The following is a 9,574-nucleotide window of genomic DNA, read 5'->3' on the forward strand; positions in this document are numbered from 1 at the left end:
GGAGACTGGACTTTGTTAATGAGTAGGAAGCACTGGTCAATGTGTGAAACATAAAGATCCTGTTGACCTAGGCAGATAAAAGCACAAGGCTGGCTGACACAGAGGACTTAAGAGGGTGAGAATAGAGAAAATCAAATGTAAGGTAGAAAAATGTAAATACAACCAAATTAAAACATTTAGGTGTGCCATTCTTGATTTTGGGGTTATGAATTTGAGCCCCACATTGGAGGTAGAGATTACATTTTTAAAAAATCACATTTAACATTTACACGTGAAGATGTTCTACAATTAAGAATCATTGTAAGATGTAAAATCATTTTCATTGTCTTGTTAATGGAGATAAAAATATTGGTAAGAAAAAAGTTGCAAAATAGTATAGATTGTACAACTGAAAAACACATATTTGAAGAAGGCTGGTTGTAATGTGCTATTGGTGACTTTCATTGTGTGATGATATTTTGGGTGAATTTTAATTTCTCCATACACATTTGTATTTTGTATAATACATTTATATTATTTGTATTTTTAAAAATGTTTTTAAGCAGCAGGGCCCCAAAAATAAGAATTTTGTCAGTGATTCTATACTAAAAGCAGGAAGCAGTTTATAGCTGTTAAAATTTGGCCACTAAAGACATGGGTTATTTTGGTCTCATGACAGATGTTTATGGAACAGGATGTCCCAGCCTCTTGTAAGTCAGACCGGCTGACTTTGTACTTTGCACACTGTAGTCTCCTGTGGCTATGAAGAAAATCAAAGCTAAAAAGGAATTTAATTTATCACGCTGGTGAAGAAGTGCAGTGTACCTGGAAAATGGATGTTGTGAGAGAGTCTAGTCTCCAGACAGTGGGGAAGCCAGAGAAAACGCCAAGAAGTTGTGGCAACCCTACTGGTCCGTCGCCTACCCTGCCGCTTCCCTAGCTCTGACAAAACTGGAAGAATTAAATTCTTTTTCAACTTCTCCCAGGCCTTTCACTACTCCTGATCCCCTGTCCCATCAGCCAAAGCAGAGCATTTTGACTAGGATTCTTTGATTGTCATTAAGATGAAAAAAAAAAAAACCATTGATTTTAATCACTCTCTTTTCCAGTGGTCACCATTGACCCTTGCTCATCTCTGTGTCATCACGGAGCCTACCCATCAGTTCTGAGCACATTGAATCCTGTCCTGACACCTTTGCAAGGGCTCAGTAACTTCTGTCAGGGTTCCCCTTGGCGTGCATGTTGCAGTAGTTTCCTCATGGCACCAGTTCAAACCATTGAAACCATTACTGCCTCTCTCATCCATTGCTTCCTTGCCTCAACCCTGCTTCCTCCTGATGCTCCGCTCTTAGGCTAAAGTTTTCTTTTAAAAACAACTGCTCATGCCACTCATCCACCCAATATCTAATACCCTGTGGTCTTCTATGGGATAATCCACATTCTTACACATGACCTCAAGTTATATTCCCAATCTCTTTCCCCACACCACCTCTGTCTCAGAGACTAGCCCCTGGGAACTCCAGGTTCAGCCCCAATCAATGTGTCTGGTCCAGAAGGAACATATTCTCTTTCTCTATGCCTTTGCTAATGTTGTTCCCTTTGCCTGGAATAATCCCCTGTCTTTCTTAGTCGAAAAAAAAAAATGCTTTTGATCTTTAAAGCCTCAGCTCAGTTGTTAGTTCCTCCTGGAAATCATAAATATAGCCAGCAAATTTGTAGTTGTTCAAGTATTTTTATTTGCTCTGAGAGCACTTGATTCCTATGTATGATGTCACTTTTACCACTATCGTATAATAATTCAAGGGTCCTCGTGTGGAAAATGGAAGTAATGGCAGTATTTTCTTCAGAGGGCTGTGGGAAGGACTGAGTGCACGAATGCTGTATCACGTTCTCTCTGAGGCAGGTTCCTGTAAGCTAAAGAAATAGCTGCAGTTAGTAGAATGCAGGGAACAGGCCATGAGGCAACAGGTCCTTGAGAGGTTACCAGCGAACAAAAGCCACAATTAAGCAAAATCCAAAAGATAAATGCAGTAAAATGTGAGGTAATTCATTGATAGTAGCAGAAATAGTAGGTCTGCATGGAGGAACCCAGGGCCCTGCAAGCAACTCACTTGTCACCTGCGCTCTGGTGGATCCTGGATGCTGTCTGCTTCCCAACCTACTTTCCTGACCCCCTGGGTTCCACTGAGGGCCAACTACATAATTTGCAGGGCCCAGTGAAAAGTGAAAATGTGAGATTCCTTAGTTAAAAATTTTTAAAGAATTTCAAGACAGCAGCCGTCCTGTATTAAAGCAAATGAGTGTCTATTTCTTGCAAATATAATTTGACGAATATATTCCTCCTTTAGTGGCGCCTGGGTGGCTCAGGCAGTTAAACATCTGCCTTCAGCTCAGGTCATGATCGCATGGTCCTGGGATCAAGCCTCAAGTCATGCTCCTTGCTCAGCAGGGGGGTCTGCTTCACCCTCTCTCTCTGCCCCTGCCTGGCTTTTGCGCTCTCTCACTCCCTCTCTCTCTAATAAATAATTTTTAAAAAAAAAAAAAGAAAATATTTCTCCTTTAAATCTTGTTCCCCTTCATTTGTAACTAATCTGGATTTGAAGTGGAGACAACATGTGGTTTCTCTGTAACTTTCATGGTATTTTATTTGTAACCTTGGGACACTTAGCACTTTCTCTCCTGCTATGATAGATATTGGCATGCCTTATCTCTGAAGAATGAGTTAGGTTTTTTTTGTTTGCTTGTTTTTTGGTTTTTCTGGGTTGTTGTTGTTTTTTTGAGGGTAAATTATTTAAAAAGTGGGTCTATATCTGATTTATCTTTGTTACTTCCAACCTGCTTATATCCAGCTCACTTGGTTATACTAACTAGCAAAGAGATCATCTTCTCTCCTGTTTCAAAGCAGGTTACCAAGAGTAATGAATTATAGAACCAAAGATGAGGCTGGATTATCTTGGGATAATTCCTTGTACAAAATATCCCCCTGGTGTTAGACTTACCACAGCTAGGCATGTCTCCCCAGTAAGGGAGGAATAGCATTCCTTGTGATCACAGAATCCTCGCTCATAGATACAAGTTCAATAGTTACAAAAAGAAGCTTTTGGGGCCTTTGATTGGTAAAGTAAGCTTTATAGGTTGTATCATGTTTATTAAACACTTCGCTTTGTGCCAGGATCTGTACTCAGTACTTTGCCTATGTCAGCTTCCTTCACCTGATCTCATTGTGAGCACAGAAGGGAGGCGCCTTGTGCCCTGGGGGCAGTAGAAAGGACCAAGGCCTGGAGCACAGAGCACATTGGCCAGGGTGATAAAAACAGCAGATGGCACAACCACAAGCCATCGTCCACACGCTTAGCATCTACTCCTTATTGCTTCATCAGATTTCGCTAAACCTGTGAGAGTGGCTAAACCTGGCAAAACAGTGTCTACTGCTCCTTCTGTCCTTGCTTTGAGACCTTTAACCCGAAGCACTTCAGGGACGAACACCTCCACGGGTATCCTTTGCTGGCATGCTTTCCCATCACTCCTGTTATTCAAAGAAAAAATTCTATGCCAAACTCAGTAGGGACTCCTAGTATTTCCTTAAAAAGAGAAAGTTCAGAACATGCTTTTAATCAGAAGCACAAAGCATAAAACCTTTCCTATAGTAGTGACAGAGGAAAATGGACAGTCACTCCAAAGGGAAATTTTCCTCAAACCTTGCATTGTGTTTGTAAGATCCATGGAAGTTTTGTGTTTTCCATATTGCGTCTACTTTGGTGTTAAAATGAAGTAATAACTACTTTCACTGAATTTGATTTCAGAATAAATCTTATTAAATTATTTAACTCTCCATCCCCACCCCTCCCAAATCTCTCAGTAAAAAATGGAACTCTTAGAACATGTGCCATTTGTCCTGTGGTTCGTATATCACTTACCACTGAATCCTGTACTTTTATTAATTGAAAAGAAAGAAATTAATAAGAAATTAATACACTCGGTTAAAGGCAGAATTGGGGCACCAGAGAGAGAGAGAGCATGAGTGATGGCGGGGAAAGAATTGTCTTCCCTGTGGGCCTTAGTTCACAGTCTGAGGCCTGTTTTCCTGGAGATGCCTCTCCAGGTGTCAGAATAGCATGTTGAGAAGGAAGAGCGAGATAGATACTAGTCCTACTGTCTGGGCCATTCAGCACACACTGACACATGGATTGGAATTGGGTAGTCATACTTAAAAAGACCACTGAGGGACACCTGGGTGGCTCATCGATTGGGCGTCTGCCTTTGGCCCAGGGCATGATTCTGGAGTCCCGGGATCGAGTCCCACATCGGGCTCCTCGCAGGGAGCCTGCTTCTCCCTCTGTGTCTATGTCTCTCTCTCTCTGTCTCGCATGAATAAATAAACAAATAAAAAAAAAAAAAGACCACTGACAGGTGAAAGATGTCTAAAGAAGGGACTCAAAACCATGGCAAACAATATTAGCCAACACTATTGAATCACTAAAAATAAGCTAGACATTTCATAGTTTAAAATATGCTTAAAATATATTTAAAATGATCTATTTGGGAACCCTGGGTGGCTCAGTGGTTGAGCGCCTCCCTTCAGCCCAGGGTGTGATCCTGGAGTCCAAGTTTGGAGTCTCACATCAGGCTCCCTGTATGGAGCCTGCTTCTCCCTCTGCCTGTGTCTCTGCCTCTCTCTCATGAATACATAAATAAAATCTTTAAAAATAAATAAAATGATATATTTTATATATTTTTATTGAATATATGTAGCAGCCTTTTTGAGGTATTATCTAAATTTTACAGATGAGAAAATTGTAGCTCAAAGAGATTGAATAGCTTACCTGAGGTCCCATACTAATGGCTGCTAGATGTTGGGGCAACATGGTTGGTTGCCTATTTAGTGTTCCCTCTTTTCTTGCTAACAGAGTCTGATTAAGTTCATCCTCCTCTAAGAGACCATGTCTTTCTAAGGAGGCTGAGTCCCTCTCCAGAGCCATTGGGAGTAAGGGGAATGATGAGCCCTGATCAATTTAAGCATCTCATCATCCTTGCCCTATGATTAAGGTAGGCCCTGGCAAGAAGATGTGAGGAGAAGTCAGGGATTAGGTTTAGGGAAATATCTCCTTGCTCTTTTTTTTAAAAGAGTATTTATTTATTCATTCATTAATTCTTTCATTCATTTATTCTTTTAGGGAGTGTGAGTCAGGGGAAAGGCAGGCAGAGAGAGAAAGAAAATCTCAAGCACACTCTGCACTCTGTGCAGAGCCTGACAAGGGGTTCAATCCCATGACACTGAGATCATGACCTGAGCCAAAACCAAGAATCTGCTGCTGCTTAACCAACTGAGCCACCCAGGCACCCCTCCCCTTGCTCTTAAAAAGAGGCACATAAAGGGACATTTCTTTTTCTGCTTCTGGGCATTGTCATCTTTATGTGGCACTGAGACCTGTGGTGGTCATTGTAAAGGATCCAGATGACATTAATTGCTCTCAGAGGCTTTATCATTCTATCTCTATCAGCAGATAAAATAATAGCTGATTCCTCTGATCCAGCCAGGAATTAGGCAGAGTTAAGACTGGTTGCAGTTTCTCAAAGGTTCTGTCCACCTCTAATTTTCTTCTGTATACAAAGGATAATTTTTAAGATCTTTGAACCAAGAGCCTAGTGTGTTCACTGGGGCACTGTCCCCTGGTGGGCTTGAACTTGAATCCCCACACACATCGCAGGGAGACTGCAGAACACCCCATTCAGCTTGTTAGCAGGTTTCTTCTTGGCTTTTAGCCTAATGCCCTCTACAGAACCAGAATTTGACAAATGTCTCGGGGAGAGGCTAGTCTATGCATTAGGCTTGGTTCTCTGCCTTTCTGTTACTACCTGGCCATCAGCCCTTCAAGTCTTTGGTTTTGTCTCTCCATGAGACCACCGAAGGTCTCTGGTTTTTCTGTCCCGCAGCAGTGCTCCTGTGCTTAAGCAAAGTCCAGGTGCACAGCCTCCTGCCCTGAGCCCAGATTTGGCAAATATCTCCCAGAGCAAAAGCGGCTGCAAAAGTCAGCTATCATGCTGTATCAGCAGCTCTTTGATGCCTTGACTCGTTAGAGGATTTTTGAAGTTTACCCCATTTGTTTTTTTTTCTCGGTGGGATCATTGGCCAGCTGCAAGCTTGGCCATGCCTTAGAAACAAGTGACTGTTGGGATTTTAAAAAGTAGATGCTATAAAATGATAATCTTACAAATTTTTATTATAAATGTTTTTAGTTGCACAGAAACTTGAAAGAATGGTAAATCCTAGTCTATCACTCACATTGAAAAACCATTGCCCTTTTACTATATATGCTCTATCACCTATCAAACTTTTGCAGAACGATTTTAAAGTAATTTGCAGTCTTATGACATTTCCATTACCAACAATTCAGCAAATATCTTCTAAAAATAACAGTATTTCCTTATGATACCATATTGTACCCCAAAATATAAACAATATATAAAAAGATAAATATGTCATTTGCTAACTAGTCTATAATACAACTTTCCATTGTCTCCAAAAGACCATCTATAGCAGTTTCTTCTGACTATGATAAAACCATGCATGACTTATGATGTTTCTTTTAATCTAGATTCTTTTACTCATGACATTAACCATGTGAAGATGCTAGACCAGTAGAGTCAGAGTAAATATTTTTGGTAAGGACATGACCTAGGTGATCTGCATAATTCATACTGTATCGTTTCAACAGGCTTGTGCTCTCTCACAGCTTCACCATTAATGATACTAATTTGATCATTAGAATAAGGTGGTGACAGATTTCTTCCCTTGTACACTTATGTTTTCCCTTTGTCATTGCCAGGTCATCTCACACTGCAGATATCCTATTCCCCACCCCCAAACTCTTGCTTAATGGATTTAGTATTTATTGATGATTCTTGCCTAAATAGATCTCATTGAAGTTTGTCATATGGATAATTTTCTGCTTCTGACATTTCTCCTTCATTCATTATTAGGCATGTCTGTTTCAAGACATTTTTAAAAACCTCCCTTTGTCAATTGACGATGCACTATACTTCCTTCCAGGGATGGAGGATAAACTCTAGTTACCCTTAAATTACTGATTTTCTGAATAAGAAGATGACCTATCATCTTTAATGCTGGCAAATAGGTTAATTTCAGGTTTTTTAAATTTTTACTTATTTATTTTTTGATTTCAGATTTTTTTTTATTTCTTCAAACTTACTTATCAGGAGTGACTTAAATAAAAAATATAATTGAGTCCCATCATCATGGAAATGGCTTTAAGAGAAAACTGGTCAGGTGAATACTATTACTTCGATTTTCAGCCAGTAAATAGTTGCCGTTGATAAATAGCCAACAGTCTGTCAAGAATGTTTAAGATATATGATACAACATACCAGTTCTGAGGGGCAAAAACTAGGAAATAACTTACTCAAACTTCTTGATTTCATCATACAAGGCAACCACAAAAGTACCACTCATACCTCTCAGAACCTTGGTCAAGGCACCCATGAAAAAAGCTTTGCCTCCTTCATCAAGAGCAATCTTCCTCCAGCAGTCAAGCGTGCCTGTATATACATGATGTCAGTTCCTTTGTGCCCTGACTGCACCATCACGTCGTAAGGCCACAGTGTTGAATGGAGAGGAAGTCAACCCAGCAACCACTGTGACAGCTTGTGCGATCATCCGGCTGATGGAGATGGAAGTATCCTTGGGATCTTTTTTTTTTTTTTTTTAATTTATTTATGATAGTCACACACACACACACAGAGAGAGAGAGACAGAGACACAGGCAGAGGGAGAAGCAGGCTCCATGCACCGGGAGCCCGACGTGGGATTCGATCCTGGGTCTCCAGGATCGCGCCCTGGGCCAAAGGCAGGCGCCAAACCGCTGCGCCATCCAGGGATCCCGTATCCTTAGGATCTAGAAGCCTTCCCTTTGCAGTATCACAGATCTGGAATTGGCAGCTCGGTAGATGAGAATATCCTGCATAGATATGTTAAATTTGCTATAGGCCCTTAATTCCACCAGATTCGTAGATCTTAATCAGGCAGTCACCGAGGCCTCTGCATTTCCTTTCAGCTCCAGCTTTGCCCACATCCACTGCTAGCCTGGTAAGGGCAAAATCAAGAGGATACACAGAACACAAAGATGTGGCCCCAGTGGCACCAACCTGATGCCAGATTCCTTGCATAGTGCCAGAACTGGGGTCTCTTGTCCACACCCAGGAAGATTTGCTTGTATCTATCCCTGAAGGCAAAATTGAGAGCCTGAGCAGGGAAGTATCCATTGACATTGGCCAACTTACCAGGCAGGACGGGACTCGGTGCTCTGTGGGGTTATGAACCAGGTAGTCTATATGCCCTTGTATTGCTTCTCTGTGGTGAGTTGCTTGCTGGCATGCTACATCTGCAGCAGCAGCTTGACCCACTCCACCAGCACTACCACAGTCTTGGAGGTGGCAGTGGCCACTCCATTAGCCGGGAAGTCCTTGGGGAAAGGCACAGTGGCATCTGTCAGGTTGAAAGGAAAGAGGAGGTGGGCAAATATGGGACTGCAGTAGGAATTGGCTGTGACTCTGGGGCTCTGGAGTCTTTTGTTTTTTAATATAAGCACAGACTTGTGGATTTTTTTAAAAGATTTTATTTACTCATGAGAGAGACACACACAGAGAGAGAGAGAGAGAGGCAGAGACATAGGCAGAGGGAGAAGCAGGCTCCCTGCAGGGAGCCGGATGTGGGACTCTATCCCAGGACCCCAGGATCACACCCTGAGCTGAAGGCAGGCGCTCAACCACTGAGCCACCCAGGAATCCCTTAAATTTTGATTCTTAAACAAGTAACTCAATCTGTCTACTCCTCATCCATTAAGTAAGGGGCTTGGATATCTCTGCATTCCTTCTACTGTTCCTAAGTCACGTTGACTCTGCCTCTCAAATTCCGCAGCTGTTGCCTCCTCTCCACCTCACTGCGGAGTTCCTTACCTGAACCACCACAGCTTGTCGTCTTGCAATTCCTCAAGTCTTTTCTGTGCTCCATGTTGCTGTCGAAGGAACCTTTCTTTTTTAAGATTTTATTTATTTATTCATGGAAGACACAGAAAGAGAGAGAGGCAGAGACACAGGCAGAGGGAGAAGCAGGCTCCATGCAGGAACCCGATGTGGGACTCGGTCCCGGGACCCCAGGATCACACCCTGTGCCAAAGGCAGGCGCCAAACCGCTGAGCCACCCAGGGATCCCAGACTTGTGGATTTTTACTTATTCAATCTGTTCAATGAATTACAGTCCTTATTCTTCTTGATATTTAAATTAGGCCAGATATTACCAGTAATGGCTCCTCTCAGTTGGTTTGTGTGTCATATTTGAGCACTCCGGTGTTTTCTATGCAAGAAGATACTCTGCTCTCACCTTGTACGTAAGCCATTTCTCCAGAAAGTCCTGGTTTCTTTAGCTGGGAAATAGCATATGGAAATCAAAATGATTGGACTAGTGATGCTCATTACTAAAGGATGATACTGCATCAAGGGTAATGGACAGCGATCTACCTACATACCTTTAAAAAAAAAAACCATTAATTTTCATTGATATTTCAAATTAACATTTAAC

The 9,574-nt window shown here is 41.8% G+C and overlaps 1 pseudogene; it reads right to left on the reverse strand.

Moving 5' to 3' along the window:
- Nucleotides 1–7,396: 7,396 nt before the first annotated feature.
- On the reverse strand, nucleotides 7,397–9,007 carry LOC121471494 (annotated as a pseudogene).
- Nucleotides 9,008–9,574: the final 567 nt, after the last annotated feature.

This window comes from Vulpes lagopus, chromosome 11 (genome assembly GCF_018345385.1).
Source record: "Vulpes lagopus strain Blue_001 chromosome 11, ASM1834538v1, whole genome shotgun sequence".
Taxonomy (NCBI): domain Eukaryota; kingdom Metazoa; phylum Chordata; class Mammalia; order Carnivora; family Canidae; genus Vulpes; species Vulpes lagopus.